General features: G+C 41.5%; 1 protein-coding gene across 5 annotated transcripts in view; it reads left to right on the top strand.

Moving 5' to 3' along the window:
- Window positions 1–617: 617 nt before the first annotated feature.
- The window catches only part of pam (peptidylglycine alpha-amidating monooxygenase), a 212,053-nt gene continuing 187,467 nt past the window's right edge, over window positions 618–25,203 (top strand). For 4 of the 5 annotated variants that reach the window (XM_048527249.2, XM_048527248.2, XM_048527247.2 and 1 more), the window contains exon 1: window positions 618–735. The gene's annotated coding sequence lies outside the window, so the exon portion shown is untranslated. Of the gene's footprint in view, window positions 736–15,744; window positions 15,764–25,203 lie in introns of those variants that run through there. The other variant, XM_048527246.2, reaches the window with a different exon arrangement.

Below are 25,203 nucleotides of genomic sequence, written 5' to 3'. Positions count from 1 at the left end.
CCTGTTCCCACACTGTAGGGAATCTAATAAAAAACCTAACCTACATTCCCCTCAATTCACTGCTGTCCATGTGCATGTCCAGCAGTCGCTTAAATGTCACTAATGACTCTGCTTCCACAACTTCCACTGGCAAACTATTCCATGCGCTCACAACTCTCTGGGTGAAAAGCCTCCCTCTGACATCTCCTCTATACCTTCCTCCTAACACCTTAAAACTATGCCCCCTTGTGGCAGTTAATCCTGCCCTGGGGAAAGGTCTCTGGCTATCGATGTTATTCAGTTCTCAGAGATAGTAGGAACTGCAGGTGCTGGAGAATCTGAGATAACAAGGTGTAGAGCTGGATGAACACAGCAGCGTTTCGAGCCAAAACATCAGCCTTTCTGCTCCTTTGATGCTGCTTGGCCTGCTGTGTTCATCCAGCTCTACACCTTGTTATTCAATTGTCACCTTGGCCCCACCCCACGCGTCATCCCGTCTCCGCCCCTCCCTTAACGCGCCGCATCTCTCCACCCCTTCACCCACCCGACCCCGTGTTACCATGGCCACGCCGCGCACCGCCACCAGACGTCACCCTGAACCCGCCCCCTCCGTTCGTCACTAGTCCCGCCCCCTCCCTACGCCCGCGTCAGGCGGACCCCGCCCCCTGCGTCGGACTGCTCGGCGTCAGGGGATAGCGGCGAGTCTGATGGTGAGAACAAAATCAGTGCGATCAATCAGTAGGAGGAAACTTCGAGGTAATTAAATGTCGTTGCCCGCATGTTGGGGAGTGGGTTTGAGGGCTTCTGGGGACGAATGATTGAGAGATCGGGGGAAAACTGGCCGCGGTCTTTATTTACTTTAAAAGAAGTCACTGTTTTGGGAGAAACGCGTGGGCAGCATGGAGACTGAAACTTCATCAGAAACAGCTCCATTGGGGGCAGGAATGGGTTTAAAAAATGGGCATAGACTGAAGAAGATGGTGTTGGAGGGGGTGAGGAAAGGAGAGGTCGGTTGGGTTGGGGACAGTTAAGGGAGGACGTCGGTGAGGAGCAGGAGAGAAGTCGGAAAAAGGAAACCAAGGGGATGGAGCAATGACTAGGAAGCTGAGGAGGAGAAAAATGTGGATGTGGGGATCCGGAAGCGTGGAGTGACAAAGCGTGCCGAAGGTTTTCAGGGTAAGTTATGTTGAAGTTGGAGGAAGGGGAAGAAGGTAGAGGAACAGTTGCCCAGGCTGACTAAAGGAGTAGAGGGCGAGGGCATTACCGTCGAAGGCAGAGAGATTCGAAGAGTCGCCGCCAGGGAAGATGAAAGCATGTAGAGGCAGTAGGGAGGGAGAAAGAAATTACGAAAGGAAGCGAGGAAGGATGGTTGGGAAGGGGGGATGAGAAAAAAGTGGAAGGAGTTGCAGGGAGAAACGGAGATAGAGAAGGTGATGGGAGGTGAAGGGGTTGCGTTTGTCTGAGGAAAACGACAAAAGATGTTTAGAACAGCGGAGGAAGGGGGAATGAAAAAGAGGGGAGACAGGAGCTGGGGGAGGGGAACCAAGGAGATGAGGGATATGGGATGGAAATCTGGCTATGAGGGGAAATTAATGTTAAGGTGAAAGGGATATGGGAAGGAGCAGCAGGACAGAAAAGGCCATGGATGGATAGAAAGGTATTGAGAGAATGAGAAAGGAAGATGGAACTAGAACGAGATGGAAAAAGAATAAAGCGAGTTGCCTCAAGCTTCAACTTTTCAGTGGATTGTGAAATCCCAGGAAAAAGTTTATATAAATGCATACATTTTCATTTTAAATTTGTCTTTGATTTTTGTTTACTGCATTTACCTATCACATTTTGAGTTTTTGAGTCTAAATCACCTCCCACAAAATCTAGATCAAAAATTAACTATCAGTAACGATGTTATGATTATCTGAGCTTTGTTGTAAATAGGCAAGTCGGATCTTAGACTGAAAGCCAGAGTGAGAGATTATGTTTTGTTTTCTTTTAGTTTTAACAATGTGGCCTGTCACTGAAACAGGAGCACACAATTTCTAGATATTGTTTTAATAATAAAACAAATTCATTAACATCAAAAAAATAGAATCAGCCAATCTACTTATGTATAACACAAATTTAATGATTATTAAAACGATGGTAAAACTATAATCCGAAAGTACTCCTCAACAGGTCCCAAAAGCATTATGTACTGTACCCTAAAGTGCCTGTTATACAGTACTTTATCAGAGCGACTTTCTCAAACACTCGAAAAGTTTCATTCAATTGTGATTGCACTCCCAGGCTGGAAATCTAAAAGCTTCCTGGAGTTATAATACACCTCTGAGTAAACATACTCTGTTTCGAATACTCTCTTCAAACATTTCTGGTCTGAGACTCTCACTAGTTCCTTGTTATGAGGTAATCTAGTTTTACTATCTTCAGTTCCCAGTAGCACTGCTATACAGAATCATCTTCATCTAAGGACTTTGCACAACAGCCGAAAATTGAAAATAACACTGAAAAGGGCTGTTTAAACTATGGTTGTTTTCCTAATATAAAAGGAAACCAGTTCAGAAATTTACGACATAAAACATTGAGGTATAATTATTTTAGCTTACTAACTCTCCTACTGTACACAATAATCTGTTATATCAGATTGTTTTTTAAAAATCACCATGGCAACAGAAATACTTAGAAGTTAATTATTAATTCCATCAGATACATAGAAACATTAATGTGTCACTACTTCAACTTACAAGCATAACTCAGATGGTCTTAATATATAGAAATAATACAATCTACATCACAGTAGCTATGGAACTATTAGATTAGTTCCATACCTGATTTGGTTTATGTGCTTCCAGGCCTGCAATGGTTGACATTAATTGCTCTTTGAAATGTGCCGAAAGGCCAGTCAGTTTTATTCACAAAGGCTCACTAACACCTTCCAGGTTCAATGAAGAAAGATCAACAATGAATACAGGACTTATCAGAAATGCCCACATTCCATCAATGAATAAAAACATGTTGAAATGCGTGATTAGTATACATAAGTACTCTTGTAGTTTGAATTTCAGACTATGGCATTCGATGTTGATTTATTTCTATGAACCGTTTCAAAAATTAATGAGGCCTGTCTATCCAGAAACATGATAGTAAATCACTGTATCAGAGAGCAAGATTCAGCCAGGCTCCTGGAGAATTAAGAGAACTTGCTTTACATTTGGTTGTTGCCAGGGTGGGGGGGCTGGTGGTTGTGGCTATCAGTGCAGAGAAAAAAAATCAACTACAGCAGAACCTAGGATGAACTTTTCTTTTAAAATTTTTGTTAAAATTTATTCAGCTTGAAGGAGACCTAACTGGAGTCAGAAGCAAATATTGTCTCTCCAAAAGCTTGTTTAAAGTGGTTAGGGAATGAGTTAACGCAGTGAAAGAATCTATTGTCTAAAACTTCTAGATCGGACCATTTAGTTAGAGTTGTAGAGTCGTACAGCATAGAAACAGGTCTTTCGGCTCATGGTGTCTATGCCGATCAACAAACTCCAAACTGCCCTTGTCCCGTTTACCTAAACTTGGTCCATAGTCTGTTACACCCTGGTATTTCACATGCTCATCCAGATGCTTCTTAAATGTTGCGAGAGTACCTGCCTCCATCACTCTCTCAAGCAATGTTTCATATTTTTTTACCACTTTTGGGTGAAAAACAATTTCCTCAGATCTCCTCTAAGTCACTTACTCCTCACCTTAAACGTATGCTGTCTGGTGTTAGATATGTCTCCCATGGAGAAAAGATTCTCACAAACTGTCCTGTTGATGCCTCTCATAATTCATATCCGCTGTCAACTTTCTCTGCTAGAACTAGAAATCAAACCTAGAAATCCAGCCTGTCCTCATAACTGAAATTTTTCATTCCTTGCAACTTCCTGGTGAATCTTCTGCACCCTCGTCTGGACCTACCATTTATTATGTATGTTCTTCCCTTATTAGACCCCCCATATGCGTCACCTCACACTTATCAGGATTAGATTCCATCTGCCATTGCTGTGCACAATTTACAAGCTGATCAGTATTAGACTGTAGCCTGACACCATTCTCCTCACTATCAACAACACCACTAATTTTCATATTATCTGCAAACTTACGAATTATACCATCTGTTTTACATCCAAGTTGTTCATGTAGATGACCATCAGCATCAATCCTGGTTGTACACTGCTAGTCACAGGCTTTTAATCACAAGAACAACTCTCCACCGTCAACCTTTGCCTCCAATTTAAATACAGTTTTCCATCTAGTTTGCCAGCGTCTAGGATCCCATGGGCCCTTACCTTTTGGACCAGCCTTCCCTGTTGACATGTGTCAAAAGCCTTACTGAAGTCCATATACTGTAAACCACTTCAATTACACTATGCCCATCAATACATTTAGTCACCTTTTTGAAAAACTGAACTAACTTAGTGAGTATATTCCTCACCTTAAACTAATGCTGTCTGTCTAACAAATCCATGCTGACTATCCTGATCAATCTCTGCCTTTCCAAGTGTCCCTCAGAATATTCTCCAATGATTTTCCTACCCTTGGCGTGAGAAGAATTGGTCTGTAATTGCCTCGCCTATCCTTGCTGCTCCTCTTGGACAAAAGAACTACAATAGCTTTTCTCTAGTCACCTGTGGCCAGAGTAGTATTAAATAACTCTGTTTGGACCCCAGAGATCTCCTCCTGTGCCTTCAGGGCAGTCTGGGATACATCTCATCAGACTCTGGATTTATGCATCTTTATGCCTGCCGAAGTTTTAAATGGCTCTTCCTTACTAATCTTAACATATTCTTGAACCACACCATCCCAACTGAAATCTCAGGCTACATTGTCTTCTCCTGTGAATACCGTTGAAAAATATGTATTTAAGACCTCACCCATATTCTCTAGCTGCACTCACAAATTACCCCTTTGGTCTTTAATGGGCCCCACTCTTTCCCTAGTAATCCTCTTATTCTTTATATACTTAAAAAAATGCCTTGAAGTTTTTTGTTAATCTATCTGCCAAATGTATTTTGTGGTCCCTCTTTCCTTTGTAATTTCTTTTTAAGCAACTCTTTGCACACTGTATACTTTGGCAGGACATAACTGTTTTTAATGCTCTATACCCTACATATACCTCTTCTTTTTCTCTTTATCCATCTCTCAACATCCCTTGACATCCAGATTTCCCTGGATTTTCTGCCCTTACCCTTCGTTTTTAGAGGAATATGCTAGCGTTGTATTCTAACTATATTGCTTTTAAAAGACTTCCGCTTTCCAGATTTAGACTTAACTGCAAGCAGCTGCTCCCAGTCTAAGTTTGACAGATCTTGTCTAATGATATTAAAATTTGCCTTCCTCCAATTCAGACACCTCCAACTTCTACACTATTCTTTATCCCTTTCCTTAATGAATTTGATATTTACAGAGTAATGGTCTCTATCCCCAAAAAGCACTGTCCACTGAAAGTTCAACCATTTAACTGGCTTTCTTCCCTACCATTCGGTCTAGCACTGTCCCATCTCTCCTAGGACTATATGGGTGCTGGCTCAAAAAGCTCTCCTGGATGCACTGTAGGAATTCAACAAAGTCTATCTGACTTGTCCAGTATAGTTTTGGTGTTATTTCACAATATTACTACTTGGGTAAATAATTTCCTGGGAGAAATGACTGGCCAGATATTAAATACAGATTAATTAATAGGTGAACAAAATTGAAAGTTCCTTCCTCAGCCCTTAGATCATCATAAAGCATCCAGGAGAAGTTACTGATAATCTAGTACCTATTTGTTGTACAAAGTGATGGCTGTCCCAAACAGAAACAGGTCCATCACTTTTTTGATAGGATGCAGAAAATTAACATTCATTTCATGAGCCAAATGTTATATTTGTATTTTAAAATGTGACATTGTTAGTGCATATAGGTGTTAAATGTTGTGTTCTAAATTAGATTGCAAGGCTTTTCATTTGAAGGACAAAAATTAAATGGACAGATGAAATGGCTTTATCGTAGTGTTTCAATTGTGGAGTAAAATAAATATTCATTTCACAAAAACAATAACTACTTTAAAGAGATTTCATGGAAATGCCACCTCTATTTGCATTTTGCATTGCCTTGTGTTTGCTTCCCTCTGGAATGACAGCTCTTCGTAGGGTAAACACCAAGTAAAGTACACATCCGCATGAATGTGAAGACTTATGATCATGTCAGTCCTATATCAGTTTGAGATTTTAGATTGCCTCAAATATTTCTCACTAATTGTGTAGACATACGAAATACATCAATTTTGGACATTGCACTCGACTGAAAAGAGTCATAAGGTCGTAGAATCTGAGGGTGCATGCGCATTAACCTTTTATCTGCAGTACAGTGGTTCATGCTTAGAGTATGTGAATTATGTGCAGCCAGTAGATTCTTTCCAATGGTGATTGTTGCTTGGCGACAGTGCATATTATTGCTTTGGGAGTTGAGTGAAAGACAAATGCTTATGGGGGTTCAAAGCTGCTTTTAACACCACTGTCACTTCAAATACCAAAATATTTGATGTAACACTGTAACATTCAGCCAAATATTAATTGTTGAAGCTGATGTTTGTGTAAATCTACCATAAATTGATTTTTAAATATAAAATCAAGGTAGCTCTGCTTCCTTAAATCATTTTTTTAAAAAACCTTCCTTGTTATTTCCTAAGTAGGATATCTCATCCAAATTAGGCAGGGCCTTAAATGGAAAGAAATTGGGTGTAATTAGTATGTTTATCTAAGATGTAGAGACATATAGATACAGTAAGCTGTCATTTGGCAAAAGAAAATACTTGGTTCATATCTTCTGGTGATTACACAAATAATCCTCCAATTCTATGGAAGATGTTATGAAAGTTGTTCCTGTGCCTCTTGCTCATCTTTCATGGCTATTGCAGAACAGTTCACACAAATGTTGCTAGTTTAGCGAAGGGGAATGAAATCAGGTCTGCTGTCTCTAATGGCTGTTTCACTCTGTCCTACAGCCTTTTCAATTCAATGCATTTTAGAAAAACATTCACACCCAAGTTTTATGTTTGATCTAACTCCACTACGATTTTTGTTAAAACGGAAATATTTTAAAATAAACAGGACTAAAATTGCCTACTTTGTTTTTAAATAAAGGGTATTCAAGGCAATTTTCTATAATGTTTATTCCATTCAGCAATTTTATGATATTGATCTAAAGTCTGAAATGTGAGATTTTCAAATATGATTGAAGATGAGGAGAAAGTTAATTGGGCTCTCACGGCTGTGGCATACAACAGCATAGATAAATTGTGACCCTCTTCATATACCCTCAACAGCATATCATAATCTTCTAGGAGAGGAAAATGGGTAGAAACACTTTTACCAATTTGGGAAACCAAACTCTGGAAAATGTGAACTGATTGGTGAGTGCAAAGGTATTACAGATAGTAGTGACTGGGTGATGCATTTCCCCAATGGCCTATTCAAGAATGCATTTAGCTGTCTTATAAATGCTTGTAGGAAACCTTTAAAAATTTAAAAGTTGTGGCAACATACTCATATGAGTAATGATAGACAGAAAAGTTATGGCAATATACTCATATTAATATTGATAGTCTGTCCTGTGCGGTTGCGATATCTGGAGTATTGCTGAGAAAAGATACCACTTTTAAACCTTTCTACTTTGAACTAATCAGGACATTTTGCAAGAATGTAAATATGAGAGAAAACCATGATTACTCTGTATTGCATGGCAAGTGGACACTGGTAAAGGTGTTGCTATGGAGAATGCAGCAAATAGTGATGATTGACACTTATTACCAGGCTTTGTGAGATTTTGAACCAGGCATGTCGACCTTGATTATTCAGTGCATTGATCTGAGAAATGAACTAGCAAATGACTGTCACGTATTTTGTTAAGACAGGCAGAGTTCACGTACATATTCTTTTTGTCCACAATGAATGGTGGTTTGTGTACTAATATATACGTAGCTTTCAATACATAATTGTCACTGCTGGCTGCCATTATTTCAAATCTGATTGACTATGTATTGCCGGGCACAATTTACACTACAGTTCCATCTTCAGTACACTTAGTTTTTGTCAATGTAGAAGAACCCAATAAATGGGAGCAGTGTAGGCCATTTAGCTCATCAATCCTGCTTGTCTATTCAGTTAGATCATGGCTGATCATATTATGGCCTTAACAACATATTCCGGTCTCTCCCCATAACCCCTGACTTCCATGCTTAACAATAATTTAACTAACTTGGCCTTGAACATATTCAATGAATCAACCTCAGTTGCTTTCTGGGGAGAGAATTTTGTATATTTAGTGACTCTGAGAGATTTTTCCTTTTCTCAATCTTTACCAGACACTCCTAAATGTTTCCCTGAGTTCTAGACTGGCCTATACTCTGTTTCCTCTGTACCCTGAAGTTTGTAGTCTCGCTCTGTTTAAGCAATGTAATTTATGTTCTTCTTGTTAAAGTGGTCAAGTGTATGTTAGCGTCTATGGATTTAGGAGATTTTTGCTTCCTATCCAGCTGTTATATATTGTTTACCTAAACATTGCATATTTTCAGAATAATAGCAAGAGTTTTGATATTGTCAAAAATATACAGTTAAGCTGGATGAGGAATAAGGTACTTGTGCCAAGTTAAGATATTCAAGACATTATATTCAAATCATGGACAGTGGTTGTAGTTAGATATGACTCAGGTCTTGGACCATCCTCAGGCTCTTTTCCTAACAAAGTGATTCATGCCTGTTTACATTAAGACCTGGAAAACATTAAGACGTGGGCTGGTAAATGATCACGAACAAATAAAATTTGAAACTTGGCAACTGGACTAACTTTACTGAATAAGAACAATTCTTTAATGTAAAATTTGGTAGAAGCAAGTTCTTTGATATTGGTGATAACGGGAACTGCAGATGCTGGAGAATCCGAGAAAACAAAGTGTGGAGCTGGATGAACACAGCAGGCCAAGCAGCATTTCAGGAGCACAAAAGCTGACATTTCGGGCCTAGACCCTTCATCAGAAAAGAGGGATGGGGAGAGGGTTCTGAAATAAATAGGGAGAGAGGGGGAGGCAGACCGAAGATGGATAGAGGAGAAGATAGCTAGAGATGAGAGTATGGGTAGAGAGGGGATAAGTCAGTCCGGGGAGGACAGACAGGTCAAGAGGGCGGGATGATGTTAGGAGGTAGGAAATGGAGGTGCGGCTTGAGGTGGGAGGAGGGAATAGGTGAGAGGAAGAACAGGCTAGGGAGGCAGGGACGAGCTGGGCTGGTTTTGGGGTGCAGTGGGGGGAGGTTAATTACTAACTTAGCGCTGACGCGGCTGTTCTACGTTTCAGTTTCTTGTAGAACTGTATTTGTTTTAGTTTAGGAAGTTTTTTTTATTTGTTCATAGTGTGTGACCATCACTGGTGAGGGCAGTTCAGAGTCAACCACATTTAAATTGCATCAAATTGCACTTACTTTCATTCACCTGTTAAGACATCCTGAGGCACCTGTTTGGGCAGAGAGGACCCTGAATCAGGATGTTCTGATTCAATGTTAGAGACATTACAAGACTCCCTGCATTAAATTTTATGTTTTCTTAAATGTTGCAAATGTGATATATGGAATCTTATTCTATTCCTTGCTTCTGTGAATATGATGGTAAAATCAGACTTTTTTTTAACCTGTGCTACGTATGGACACCAGGCAGTTAAAACGGTTCTGTCAGTTTGGCATCGGACGAATTTCTTGCTGATCTGAAGGAAATGTAACTGGGAGGAAGCATCTACGTATAAGCAACATAAAAGCTTTATATAAGGCAAAGAAAAACACTCTGGATGCTGGGCAAAGAAATAGAAACGGAAATTGCTGGTAATGTGCAGTGTGTTAGGTGGTTTCTGGTTTTTTTTTGATCAAAACTTTATGAAAGAGGTTGTATTGCTTTGGTTGAAATGTAAATATTATTTTAAGAAGTACTTGTTTCAACTATTTAATTAATATTGGTTAACTGTTTAAACAATAACAGGTGTATTTACTAAAAGTGAGAGACAATTTCTTAGCTCTGTAGTTTAAATTATACTCCCCAATGAAGAAAACATAAACAGGTGACTTTACTGGAACAACTGTAGCCATGTCTTACATAGTATCCTCAAGTATTACAAATGCCTTTCTAAAAAAAACCTCAGGCCCTACAGCATTTTTTCTTATCTCTTTTGAACATTAACTGCAATATACTAATGGCAAGAACAACACTTATTGATTAACTGATAACATCTGGTGAGTTTGTAAAATAGTGAAATTCCTTCTACCAACGAAAACTAATATACCTTTTAATTGTACCAAATCTCAATTTGTCAATTATGTAGGTTTATTGATGCTTTCCTGTAATTTGTTGTGATTCTCATCAGTACTAACTGTTGCAAATTTAGACATTGTGTTTTTGTTCCAAATTGTTTATGTAAATTGGAGAAGGCAGTAGTGCCTGTTTTAATTATGTGGAGCTCCACTTCACACCTTCTGCTACTCTGAATATGATGTATCCTTTATTCTCACTGTCTGTTGTCTGTCTGAGGCCAATCAGCAAACTGTTACACCTCATTGTCTAAATTTATTAGTCTTCTATGTCAGAAGTCACATGCCACCAGGTTATAAACCATTTACCTGAAATCCTGGATTTCAAATAAAACTCTTGGACTATAACTTGGTGTGATTTCTGACCTTGTATCAGAGATAACGGGAACTGCAGATGCTGGAGAATCCGAAATAACAAAGTGTGGAGCTGGATGAACACAGCAGGCCAAGCAGCATCTTAGGAGCACAAAAGCTGACGTTTCGGGACTAGACCCTTCATCAGAAAATGGGGATGGGGAGAGGGTTCTGAAATAAATAGGGAGAGAGAGGAAGGCAGATTGAAGGTGGATAGAGGAGAAGATAGGTGGAGAGGAGACAGACAAATTAAAGGGGCGGGGATGGAGCCTGTAGAGGTGAGTATAGGTGGGGAGATAGGGAGGGAATAGGTCAGTCCGGGGAGGATGGACAGGTCAAGGGTGTGGGATGAGGTTAGGAGGTAGGGAATGGAAGTGTGGCTTGAGGCGGGAGGAGGGGATAGGTGTGAGGAGGAACAGGTTAGGGAAGCGGGGACGAGCTGGGCTGGCTTTGGGATGCAGTGGGCGGAGGGGAGATTTTGAAGCTTGTGAAATCGACTTTGATGCCATTGGGCTGCAGGGTTCCTAAGTGGAATGTAAGTTGCTGTTCCTGCAACCTTTGGTGGCATCATTGTGGCTCTGCAGGAGGCCCAGGATGGACATGTCATCTGAGGAATGCGACGGGGAGATGAAATGGTTCACGACTGGGAGGTGCAGTTGTTTATTGCGAACCCAGTGTAGGTGTTCTGCAAAGCAATCCCCAAGCCTCCGCTTGGTTTCCCCAAAACAGACTAAGCCACAACGGGTACAGCAGATGCAATATATCACATTGGCAGATGTGCAGGTGAACATCTGCTTGATGTGGCAAGTCATCTTGGGGCCTGGGATGTGGGTGAGGGAGGAGGTGTGGGGGCAAGTGTAGCACTTCCTGTGGTTGCAGGGGAAAATTCTGGGTGTTGTGAGGTTGTATGGGGTGTGGAGCGGACAAGGGAGTCGCGGAGAGAGTGGTCTGTCTGGCAGGCAGACAAGGGTGGGGATGGAAAAATGTCTTTGGTGGTAGGGTCGGATTGTAGATGGCGGAAGTGTCGGAGGATGATGCGTTGGATCAGATGTTGGTGGGGTGGTAAGTGAGGATGTAGGGGATTCTCATTTGGCGGTTATTGCAGGGACAGGGTGTGAGGGATGAATTACGGGAAATGCGGGAGACACGGTCGAGGGCGCTCTTGACCGCTGCAGGGAGGAAGTTGTGGCCCTTGAAGAACAAGGACATCTGGGATGTATGGGAGTGGAATGTCTCATCCTGAGAGCAGATGCGGTGCGGATGCTTGGGGACCGCTTTGCAGAACACCTACGCTCGGTTTACAATAAACAACTGCACCTCCCAGTTGCGAACAATTTCAATTCCCTCTTGCATTCCTTAGATGACATTTCCATCTTGGGCCTCCTGCAGTGCCACAATGATGCCACTGAAGGTTGCAGGAACAGCAACTCGTATTCCGCTTAGGAACCCTGCAGCTCAATGGCATCAATGTGGATTTCACAAGCTTCAAAATCTCCCCTCCCCTCACTGCATCCCAAAACCAGCCCAGCTCGTCCCTGCCTCCCTAACCTGTTCTTCCTCTCGTCTATCCCCTCCTCCCACCTCAAGCCGCAGCTCCATTTCCTACCTCCTAACTTCATCCCGCCCCCTTGACCTGTCCGTCCTCCCCAGACTGACCTATCCCCTCTCTACTTCCCCACCTACACTCCCCTCTACAGTCTCCATCCCTGCCCCTTTAATTTGTCTGTCTCCTCTCCACCCATCTTCTCCTCTATCCATCTTCGATCCGCCTCCCCCTCTCTCCCTATTTATTTCAGAACCCTCTCCCCACCGCCCTTTTCTGATGAAGGGTTTAGGCCCGAAACGTCAGCTTTTGTGCTCCTCAGATGCTGCTTGGCCTGCTGTGTTCATCCAGCTCCACACTTTGTTATCTCTAATTTCTGACCTTGTCCACCCTTGTCCAACACTGGCACCTCCACATCATGGCTGCCAATCTTTTATGTGGCACCTTGTTGAAGGCCTTTTGAAAATCCAGATGACAATGGTAATACAGTAAGTGTAATTCGCCTATATAATACTGATTATTGTTTATGGAGTTTTTCTGTGTTAAATGTTATATTTTAAATATCCATAAAACAATTCATGTTCAGGCTTTTCTCAAGATTTTAAAGACTTTGGTAATGTGTACAGCCTTCATATCAGACAAATTCATGCTTTGGTGTTTAAATTGTGCAATATATTTCTAAATGTTGAGAGCTCAATTGTTTATTCAGAAACAGTATTCTTTGGAAGGATATTTTCTTTTCGGTGAGAGATACAAGTGAAGATAATAGGCACAAATAATTGTGGTTGTGCTAAGGCTGTCTAAAGAGGGTGACTAAATAACTTAATAATTGACAGGTGGCCAGCGAGTGATGAAGATCATCGGATATTCCAACCTTTTGATACATTTCAAAGTCAACAAACCCCTTTTGATTAATTACTCCAGAATGTGATAGCGTTGTGCAGGAAACCAACTCTCATATATTTGGAAATTATTCCAAGGCATAAAGTGCCTCCTTCATCTGCTTGAATTTATTTGTGTTGAGAACTCATTGTGGAAATATACAGTTTCATATGCTTTAGTCATGGAAATATTTAGGTATAGTAACTCTTGCGATTGTGATAAGTGAGACACCATAAGAACTACAGTGGTTTGCAGGGTAGCGCAGTCTCTATCAGGGCAAGGAAATTGGCAATAACTGCATCTTGTAATGCATCTGACGCAAACTGGGAGGAAATAAAAAGATGTAGAGAAAATTAACATTTATTTAGGAAGAAATTAAGTGTTTACCTGGCTTGCTAGCTTGCCTAGGAATTAGAGGTTGTAGAGTTAAACCTCACTTGAGACACTGGAGCATGTAATCTAGCTGACAGTTGGAGTACTGAAGGAATGCTGCACTGGCTGAGATCCTATGTTTAGGATGTTACCATAAACTTGAGGCCGGGGCTGTTGTCTCATATTTGTAAAAGATTCTGTTAAACTGAGCAGGGTGTTGTCCTCATTTCCCAGCCATTGTGTATCTGTCAAAAAGTGGAGAGGTGATTGTTTGGTGATAATGCCATTGTACTAGTAAATCCAGAACCCTAAGCTAATTTTCAGGGGTTGGTGGTTTGAATCCACAGTGGCAGATGGTCAGATTTGAATTCACTATCAACCTGGAATAAATAATAAACCAGCCAAATGGCAACCATGTAAAAACCTTTGATTTGTTGTAAAACCCATCTGGTTTGCTAATGTCCTTTTAAGAAGGAAAACTGCCTTCATTACCTGGTCTAGTCTGCATTTGACTCCAGACCCACAGCATTCTGGTTGACACTAAACTGTGCTTTGAACTAAATGGCCTAGCAAGTGACAAGAGTTCCAGGACAGTTAGGAATGGGTAATAAATACTGGTATAGCCAGCAATATTCTCAATCCATAAGTTAATAAAACTGTAATCCACAATGTAGTTTATCGATTATTGCTATTAGTAGCTCACAGAGAATTCTGCTGCCTTCATTAGTCCCATCAGTTATTTTTGTTGCTGATATGAATCTTTTTGCTTCAAGTTTGGTATTCTGCAATGTTTCTATAAAAAATGAAACAAAGAAAAATCTAGATAAATTATTCGTGTTGGACATCATCTTTTGGGTTGAACAATGCATTCTTCTTACCTGACAAATTATTCTAATTTATCTGCAATTATATTATTTGTTGTAGTCTTCTAAAAGGAGATATATTTCAGTCATTCATACCTGTAGATGTTTTGAGACTAAGGAACAAATGGAACCATACAGTTGCATGCAAAAGAATATTCCATTGACTTCTACATTAAAGAGAACACCGTTACCAAAATAACTACTGCAACAATTTTATGATTAGCAGTACATTTCAGTTTGCTGACTAAATACACCGTAATGTATTATTACTTCCAAGCTAGTGTCAAAACGTCAGCTGTAGGGTGATAACTGTTCACTGCCTTAAAGTAATCTTGGAATACATTGTCAAATTAAGCTTTTTTTTCAGCATTTAGATTTCCTTTCTGCATGATCATTTTTCATTTTTGACTCATTAAATCTTTTAGTTATTTCCTTACATGAATGTACAAAATCTGAAAGCGCTGGAGAAACTTAGCAGGTCTGACAGCATCTGTAGAGAAATATTAAGGGTCATTGTTTTGAGTTTAGTGACCTTTCGTCAGAACTGAAAGCAGCTGGGAAATAGTGATATTTTGATCATGATGGGGATGGGAATTGGAGAGGGGAGGGAGGAAAAGGAGTAAAATAGATGGAAATGATGGGGAGAATGTGTGTGTGTGAGAGAGAGAGAAAAGGGAGGCAAACAAAGGGATTTATGATCAGCCAAGAGGAAGATCAGTGTCTAGGCCCGGAACGTCAGCTTTTGTGCTCCTGAGATGCTGCTTGGCCTGCTGTGTTCATCCAGCTTCACACTTTGTTATCTGTGGAAGATAAGTACTGAAGGGTTGCTAATGAAAAATATGCTTCCACATTTCTATGTTGTCTCACCTGGAGAAGACACATTGGACTCAGAATATTAATTCTATTCCTCTTTCCACAGATGCTGCCAAACCTGTTTTTGTGCCAGATTTCCAGCAGCAGCATTTTACTACTTATTATCTTAATTAGTGGATTAACATTGTAGTACTTCATGAGCTCCTCCTAGTTTATATTTGAGGTAGCTCTCTGAACTCATTAGTTATTTCTCTGTTTCTCTCTCTTGATCAATCAGTAAACAAATACACACATCATCATTCTTCTATGGCTCAGAAAAGGATTCAATCATTGCTTCAAGACTGGAAATTTCCTTCAGCCCATGCAGCTGATGTCAAATGCAAATAACCAAGTTTCAACTCAACTATCAATCCTTTCTAATTACAAAGAGAGGGGTCTCATTACAAAGACTTACTGGATGGATCTTACCGTTACAATACTGATGAATGTTGAGATGCTTGATGCTTTTGAAGGCCACAAGCCCACTTACGTTTGTTACCGGAAGTTGCACTGCCTTCAAAAAGACTCCGAAGGAGTTCACAGTGATAGTCCTAGTTTGGGGGTTGAAGGTGAGGATTGGGCAGAAGGAGGAGGGAGAGAGATTCATTTTCTAATTCAAAAACAAATTGCTGGTGAAACTCAGTAGATCTGACAGATTCTGCAGGAAGAAAGCAGAGGTAACCTTAAGAGTCTGGCATCTCCTCTGATGTGTCTCCATAATTCAAAACGTTACCTCTGCTTTCTTTCCATAGATGCTGCTAGATCAATTGAGTATTGTCAACAATTTCTGTTTATTTCTGTTTTTGTTCCAGCATCTGCAGTTATTTTATATTATTTAATTTCAAATAACTGTCAAAAATGTAGGATTTTCAAACAATCCATAATAAATGTTGAATGAGTAAACTGAATTCTGTAGAAACAAGTAAGTACACTGATAAGCAAGTTCAGTGCTACTTAATCCCTCCTCTCCTCAAAATAGCACTTATGGCTCCTCTGAACTGCTGATATTTGAGGAAAACATAGGGCAGAATGAGAGAGAAGAGCCTTTGTGGGAGGCTGGAATTAAAAATATGTTAAGGAGATTACATAAAATCATTGTAGATCTGTTGGTGAGTTAAAGGCAGATTTCAAGGAGGGTGTCTTTAGTGCATAACATCAGTATGGCATCCCAGGCTTGCATCTCGCTGTTATTAGTATCCAACACTCACCTCATTGATGGATAGACTGTTTGGCAACTGCAGTTTTTACTGTAGCCATTGACATAAACCTTTGCCACTGGCTGCAAGATCTAGTTTTCCTTGCCAAAATATTTCTGGGAAGCTTCTCCAAATGAGAGCTCATCAATTATGAAGTTGTTTTCCACATTTGAATACATAGGATAAAAATCGCAAAAGCCAGTTGGATACAACATTGGCTGAATGACAAGAAACAAAGATAAATGTTCACCTTGGTATTTTTTGGACTGGGGAGAGGATTGTCGTGGAGCTTCTCAGTGGTTTCTGTTATGACCTTTGCTCTTCCTGGAATACATTAATAACCTCTTCATGAGAGTACAGAACTCTTTCAAAATTTGTAACTGATATGAAGCTTGCAAGAATGTGTACTGAGAGGATGATTTAGAACATAAAAAAGGCATGCAATACTGGTGTAGATAGACGAGTGACAAATGCAATTTGGTACAAAGAAATGTGAAAAGATTTATTTTGGTAAGAAGAATATTAAAGCGTGGTATAAAATAAGAGTACAATTCTAAACTGAATGCAAGAAAGGAATGACAGGGTGTATGCGTGCATAAGTCATTTTGAAGGTAGTAGGAAGGGATGGATAATAAAACATTTTAGCATATCTTAGACTTTATTAATAGAAACATAGAAAACAACAACAAGTAAGTTAGAACGTAGAACAGTATAGCACAGGAACATGCCCTTTGGCCCACATTTCTATGCTGACTGTGTTGCCACTTTAAACTAATACACATCTGGCTGCACTTGGTCTATATGCCTCAATTCCCTGCCTATCCATGTGTCTGCCTAAATGCCTCTTAAATGTTATTATTGTATCTGCTTATACCGCCTCCCCTAACTGTGTTCCAGGCATCTACCACCCTGCACAAAAAAAATTGCCTTGTACATTTAAACTTGCTTTAAATTCCTTTAACTGCTTAAGGTCTGCCTTAAGGTTAACATACAGGTTCGGATGGCAATTAGGAAGGCAGTGCAATGTTAGCATTCACTTCATGAGGCCTCGACTTCCTTTAAAACTTCCCCTCCCACTCACTTTAAACCTATCCTGTCTAGTATTTGACATTTCCACTTGGGAAACAGACTCCCACTATCCACCCTGGCTGTGCCTCCATAACTTTATGTACTACCATCACTTCACCCCTCAGCCTCCGACACTCTCGCAAAAACATTCCAAGTTTGCCCAATCTCTCTTTATAGCTGATATGCAACAATCCAGGCAACATCCTGGAAACCTCTTTTGCAACCTCTCCAAAGCATCCACATCCTAGTTTCAGAGGGCTTAGGCTGGGACCACAACTATTCATGTCATATTGTTAATGATCTGCACAAAGTAACTTAGAGCATTGATGCTACGTTTGCAGGTGACTCAAAGATAAGTGGCAGGATAGGCAGTGTTGAGGAAGTGGAGAGGCTTCAGAAGGCCTTGGACAGGCTGGGACAGTGGGCAAAGACGTGGCAGATGGAGTACAGATGAGATGTGGGGAAATGTGAGGTTATGCATTTCTGTCGGAAGAACAGAGGCATAGACTATTTTTTAAACCAGTAAAGTCTTCAGAATCTGAAGCACAAAGGGATGTGGAAATCCTAGTTCAGGACTGCCTTAAGGTTAACATACAGGTTCGGATGGCAATTAGGAAGGCAGCGCAATGTTAGCATTCACTTCATGAGGCCTCGAATAAATGAGCAGAGATGTATTGCTGATGCTGTGTATGGCTCTGGTCATACTGCATTTGGAATATTATGAGCAGTATTGGGCCCCGAACCCAAGAAAGGATGTGCTGCCTTGGAGGGGATCCTTAGGAGGTTTACAAGAAGGATGCTAGGGATGAAGGGCTTGTCACATGAGGAGCAGTTAAGGACTCTGGGTCTGTACTTGGAGTTCAGAAGAATTGTGGGGGAGGCGGGGAGATCTGTTTGAAAGTTGCAGGATACTCAGAGGCCTAGATTGAGTGGGTGTGGAGAAGCTGTTTCCACTAGTAGGAAAAACTAGGATCTGAGGGCGCAGCCTCAGAGTGAAGGGACAACTCTTCACAATTGAGATGAGGAGGAATCTCTTCAGCCTGAGAATGGTTAGTCTTTGGAAATCATACCTGCAGAAGTCTATGGAGGCTAAATCATTAACTGTATTTTTAGACAGAGGTAGGTTCTTAATTGGTAAGATGTTCAAGGGTTTTGGGGAGAAAGCCAGAGAATGGTGTTGAGAAAAACAGCAGACATGATTGAATGGTGGAGCTGACATGATAGGCCAAATAGGCTAATTTTGCTCCTCTATCTGATGGTATTATGGTCTTAGTGTGTGCAGTTCTGGTCACCACAATACTCCAAATGTGGCCTAACAAAACTTTTACACAGTTGTAGCGTAACTTTTATTATCAATGCCCTGACTGATAAAGGTAAGCATTCCTTACGCCTTCTTTCCAACCTTATCCACTTGTGTTTCCATTTTCAGGGAGCTATGGACTTATACCCCACATCCATAGTCCACTGTGTATCAGTGCTCCTAAGGGTCCTGCCATTTACTGTATACTTCCTCTTGCAGTTGACCTCCAAAAATACATCACCTCACACTTAGAACATAGAACATAGAACATAGAACAGTACAGCACAGAACAGGCCCTTCAGCCCACAATGTTGTGCCGACCATTGATCCTCATGGATGCACCCTCAAATTTCTGTGACCATATGCATGTCCAGCAGTCTCTTAAATGACCCCAATGACCTTGCTTCCACAACTGCTGCTGGCAACGCATTCCATGCTCTCACAACTCTGCGTAAAGAACCTGCCTCTGACATCCCCTCTATACTTTCCACCAACCAGCTTAAAACTATGACCCCTCGTGCTAGCCATTTCTGCCCTGGGAAATAGTCTCTGGCTATCGACTCTATCTATGCCTCTCATTATCTTGTATACCTCAATTAGGTCCCCTCTCCTCCTCCTTTTCTCCAATGAAAAGAGACCGAGCTCAGTCAACCTCTCTTCATAAGATAAGCCCTCCAGTCCAGGCAGCATCCTGGTAAACCTCCTCTGAACCCTCTCCAAAGCATCCACATCTTTCCTATAATAGGGCGCCCAGAACTGGACGCAGTATTCCAAGTGCGGTCTAACCAAAGTTTTATAGAGCTGCAACAAGATCTCACGACTCTTAAACTCAATCCCCCTGTTAATGAAAGCCAAAACACCATATGCTTTCTTAACAACCCTGTCCACTTGGGTGGCCATTTTAAGGGATCTATGTATCTGCACACCAAGATCCCTCTGTTCCTCCACGCTGCCAAGAATCCTATCCTTAATCCTGTACTCAGCTTTCAAATTCGACCTTCCAAAATGCATCACCTCGCATTTATCCAGGTTGAACTCCATCTGCCACCTCTCAGCCCATCTCTGCATCCTGTCAATGTCCCGCTGCAGCCTACAACAGCCCTCTACACTGTCAACGACACCTCCGACCTTTGTGTCGTCTGCAAACTTGCTGACCCATCCTTCAATTCCCTCGTCCAAGTCATTAATAAAAATTACAAACAGTAGAGGCCCAAGGACAGAGCCCTGTGGAACCCCACTCACCACTGACTTCCAGGCAGAATATTTTCCTTCTACTACCACTCGCTGTCTTCTGTTGGCCAGCCAATTCTGTATCCAAGCAGCTAAGTTCCCCTGTATCCCATTCCTCCTGACCTTCTGAATGAGCCTTCCATGGGGAACCTTATCAAATGCCTTACTGAAGTCCATATACACCACATCCACAGCTCGACCCTCATCAACCTTACTAGTCACATCCTCAAAAAACTCGATAAGGTTTGTAAGGCATGACCTACCCCTCACAAAGCCGTGTTGACTGTATTTGATCAAGCCATGCTCTTCCAGATGGTCATAAATCTTATCCCTCAGAATCCTTTCTAACACCTTGCAGACGACAGACGTGAAAGACGACTTGTCTGGATTAAACTCTATCTGTCATTTCCCCACGCAGCTTTCCAACTGATCTATATCTTGCTGTAACAAAAACAGAAGTTGCTGGAAAAACTCAGCAGATCTGGCAACATCTGTGAAGAAAGAATATCAGTTAACATTGTGGGTCCGATGACCCTTTCTCAGAGACCCAAAACATTAACTCTGATTTTTTTTCTTTACAGATGCTGCCAGATTTGCTGAGCTTTTCGAGCAACTTCTGTTTTTGTTCCTGATTTACAGCATCTGCAGTTCTTTTGGTTTTTATATCCTCCTGTACCTTTTGATAAACTTCTTCACTATCCACAACTTCACCAGTTTTCCTGTCATCTGTAAACTTTCTAGTCATACCACTTATACATGCGCGTGCGCACACACACATGCGCACACTCCTCCCACCCCCCCCCCCCCCCCCCCGCCCCACCCCTCCATGCCCACATGGTCCCAGACTTGTGGAACACCACTCGTCTAACCGGAGAAGTAATTGTTCCATAGTTGCCGAATATGACCAAGCCAAGTTTATATCCAATTCACCAAATCACTGTGGATCCCATGTGACATAAACTTCTAGACAGGGACCTTGTCAAATGCTTTAGTAAAGTCTTTGTAAACAACATCCACTGCCCTACTTTCATCGATCATCGTCATGGCTTCCTCAAAAAAAACTGAATCAAGTTTCAGATAAGACCTCCCTGCCCAAAGCCGTGCTGACTGGCCTGAATGAATCTATTCTTTTCCAAAAGCAAAGGAATTCTGTACCTGAGAATCTTCTGCAATCACTTTCCTCCCACTGATTAGATGGCACAGTGGCATATAATTTCTTGGTTTATCCCTGTTGACCTTATTAAACAACTTTGTCTAGTCCGTTTTCTTTTGGGAACCTCACCTGTGGCTAAAGAGGTTACAAAGATATCTGTCAAAGTTGTAGCAACCTCCCCACAGACAAGAACAGAAATTGCTGGAAAAGCTCTGCAAGTCTGCCAGCATCTGTGGAGAGAAAGCAGAGTTAAAGTTTTGGATCCAGTGACCCTTCCTTAAAACAATTCTGAAAAAGAGTCACTTGACCTGAAACATTAGCTCTGATTTCGCTCCACAAAATGCTGCCAGATCTGGTGAGCTTTGCCAGTAATTTTTCCTTTTGTTTCTGATTTACAGCATCAGCAGTTCTTTTGGTTTCTTTCCAGCAATCTCCTCCCTTGCCTCCCTCACCATCCTGGGATGGATCCCAACAGGCCCTGGCAACTTATCTACCTGATACTTTGCAAGACGCCTGACACGTCCTGTTTTTGTATTGACATGCCCTACATATTAACATACTACTCCCTAATCTTAGAATCATCCACGTCTTCCTCCTTGGTGAATACTGATTCAAAGAATTCATGTAGTCAGTGTTGTACAGCTTGGAAACTTAGAAGTGAGTGGAGGATAAATTTCAGAATAAGGGACAAGCAATTTATGACTAAGATGAGAAGGAATTCCTTCATTCAGCGCAATGAATCTTTCAAATTCTCTGCCTGGCTCCAAGCTTCAGTTCCCTCCTTTGTCTCTGAGTGGCCATCCCCTTTCCCTAGCTGCCTGCTTGCTCCGAATATACATATAAAATGCCTTCGATTTTCATTAATCCTACTTGCCAAGAACATTTCTTGGCTCCTTTTGGCCCAGCTAATTTCTTGTTTAAATTCTTGCCTATTTCCTTTTGTATTTCTCATGGACCCTTGTCTGGTTTCAGTTTCTTAAACCTTTTTTTCTTTTTGACTGATCATTCAGTATCCCTTGTCAACCAAGGCTCCTGAATCCTGCCATCTGAGACTTTAATTCTCAGAGGAACATGCTAGTCCTGAACTCTGATTACTGGCCATTTAAAGAAAAACTCCATGTTAATGTAATTTCCCCAGTTCTTACCTAATGCTATTGTAATTAGCTCTTCCCCCTCCCCCCCCAATTTAGCACTTTCACTTGAGAATCAGTCTTATTCATATCTTACTTTGGAATTAGGGTCACTGTTCTCAAAGTGCTTCCCCATTGAAACTTCGAATACCTGGCCAGACTCATTCTGTAATACAAAGTCTAGTATGACCTCCTCCCTAGTTGGACTATTGACATATTGACAAGAAGCCCTCCTAGATGTGCCTAACAAATTCATCCCAACTTAAGCCCCTGAAAGGAAAGGAGTCCCATTCAATATTAGGGAAGTTAAAATCACCCACTGTAGCAACCATATTGTTTATACATGTTTCTATGATCTGTGTACATATCTATGTATCCGTCTCTTTTGGCTGTTTGGAGGCCTACGTTATAACCTCAGCATAGGAATAACAAAGGTGCAATCACTGAATTCTCCCAAATGGCTTTGGATGTGCCCTCCAAGATGTCTTCCCTGTGTAGTTGTGACATTCTCCTTAATCAGTAATATAACTCCCATCTCTTTTACATCCCTCACTATCATACCTGAAATGTCTAATAAATTGAGCAGCCAGCCCTACATGCCCTCAACCAAGTTTCAACATTGTCGTTCCATGCTAATCCAGGCTCTCAGCCTGTTACCTGTTACATTTCATGTATTGAAACAAATATACTTCAGACAGTCAGTTGCACCATGTTCAATAACCTGATCCTGCCTATTCTTCCTATTAGACTTATTGACTTAACCTCTAGCTTCTCCTCAGTCACTGCACATGCTGACCCACTGCTTTGTTTCCCACCCTGCTTCCATACTAGTTTAAACCTTCCCAAGTATCACTGCCTAACTCAGGGGAAAGATAATAGTGCCCCCTGGTTTAGAGTTTATGTGCTACATTTGCTTTTTGTATGGGTTCCTGTCAATGATATCCGAAACCCTCCCACCTACTCAAGCTCTTTAGCAATGCATTCAACTACATTCTTCTTTTCCTATTTTTGGCATCACTAGCCATGACACAGGAGTAATCCCGAGATTATAACTTTAAAGGTTTCAACTTCCTACTTAATTCCTGACATTCCCTTTGCAGGACCTCATCTTTATTTCTGTCTATGTAGTTCGTTAGTAGCAATATGGATCACAACCCTTGGCTCCTCACCATCCCCGTTAGGAATATCCTGTGTCCTTTCAGAGACATCCTTGACTCTGGCACCAGGGTGACCACACACCATCCTGGAGTCTTAGAACATAGAACATTACAGCACAGTACAGGCCCTTCGGCCCTCGATGTTGTGCCGACCTGTCATACCGATCTCAAGCCCATCTAACCTACACTATTCCATGTACGTCCATATGCTTATCAAATGACGACTTAAATGTGCCTAAAGTTGGCAAATCTACTACCATTGCAGGCATAGCGTTCCATTCCCTTACTACGCTCTGAGTAAAGAAACTACCTCTGACATCTGTCCTATATCTTTCACCCCTCAATTTAAAGCTATGCCCCCTCGTGCTCGCCGTCACCATCCTAGGAAAAAGGCTCCCCCTATCCACCCTATCTAACCCTCAGATTATTTTATATGTTTCAATTAAGTCACCTCTCAACCTTCTTCTCTCTAATAAAAACAGTCTCAAGCCCCTCAGCCTTTCCTCGTAAGACCTTCCCTCCATACCAGGCAACATCCTAGTAAATCTCCTTTGCACCCTTTCCAAAGCTTCCACATCCTTCTTATACTGCGGTGACCAGAACTGTACGCAATACTCCAAGTGCGGCCGCACCAGAGTTTTGTACAGCTTCACCATAACCTCTTGGTTTCGGAATTTGATCCCTCTATTAATAAGAGCTAAAACACTGTAAGCCTTCTTAACAGCCCTGTCAACCTGGGTGGCAACTTTCAAGGATCTGTGTACATGGACACCGAGATCTCTCTGCTCATCTACACTACCAAGAATCTTACCATTAGCCCTGTACTTTGCCTTCCGGTTACTCCTACCAAAGTGCATCACCTCACACTTGTCTGCATTAAACTCCATTTGCCACCTCTCAGCCCAGCTCTGCAACTTATCTGTTGTCTCTCTGCAACCTACAGCATCCTTCGTCACTATCCACAACTCCCCCAACCTTAGTGTCGTCTGCAAATTTACTAACCCATCCTTCTACGCCCTCATCCAGGTCATTTATAAAAATGACAAACAGCAGTGGACCCAACACCGACCCCTGTGGTACACCACTAGTAACTGGTCTCCAGGATGAACATTTCCCATCAACTACCACCCTCTGTCTTCTTTCAGCAAGCCAATTTCCGATCCAAACTGCTATATCTCCCACAATTCCATTTCTCCGCATTTTGTACAACAGCCTATTGTGGGGAACCTTATCGAACACCTTGCTAAAATCCATATACACCACACCAACCGGCTTACTCTCATCTACCTGTTTGGTCACCTTCTGAATGAACTCAATAAGGTTTGTGAGGCACGACCTTCCCTTCACAAAACCGTGCTGACTATCCCTAATAAATTTATTTTTTTCTAAATGATTATAAATCCTATCCCTTATAACCTTTTCCAACACTTTACCAACAACTGAGGTAAGGCTCACTGGTCTATAACACAGAACACAGACATGCCCATCTGTACTGCTGACTATAGAATCCCCTATCACTACCACTCATCTACACTTCGACAATCCCTGCTATACAACAGAGCCACTGATAATGGGAACTGCAGATGCTGGAGAATCCAAGATAACAAAGTGTGGAGCTGGATGAACACAGCAGGCAAAGCAGCATCTTAGGAGCACAAAAGCTGACGTTTCGGGCCTAAACCATCTACGCCCGAAACATCAGCTTTTGTGCTCCTAAGATGCTGCTTCGCCTGCTGTGTTCTTCCAGCTCCACATTTTATACAACAAAGACAACT

The sequence above is a fragment of the Stegostoma tigrinum genome, chromosome 3, assembly GCF_030684315.1.
Source record: "Stegostoma tigrinum isolate sSteTig4 chromosome 3, sSteTig4.hap1, whole genome shotgun sequence".
NCBI lineage: Eukaryota > Metazoa > Chordata > Chondrichthyes > Orectolobiformes > Stegostomatidae > Stegostoma > Stegostoma tigrinum.
The sequence above is the reverse complement of the archived record's forward strand: the minus strand, read 5'-3'. Positions and strand labels throughout refer to the sequence as shown.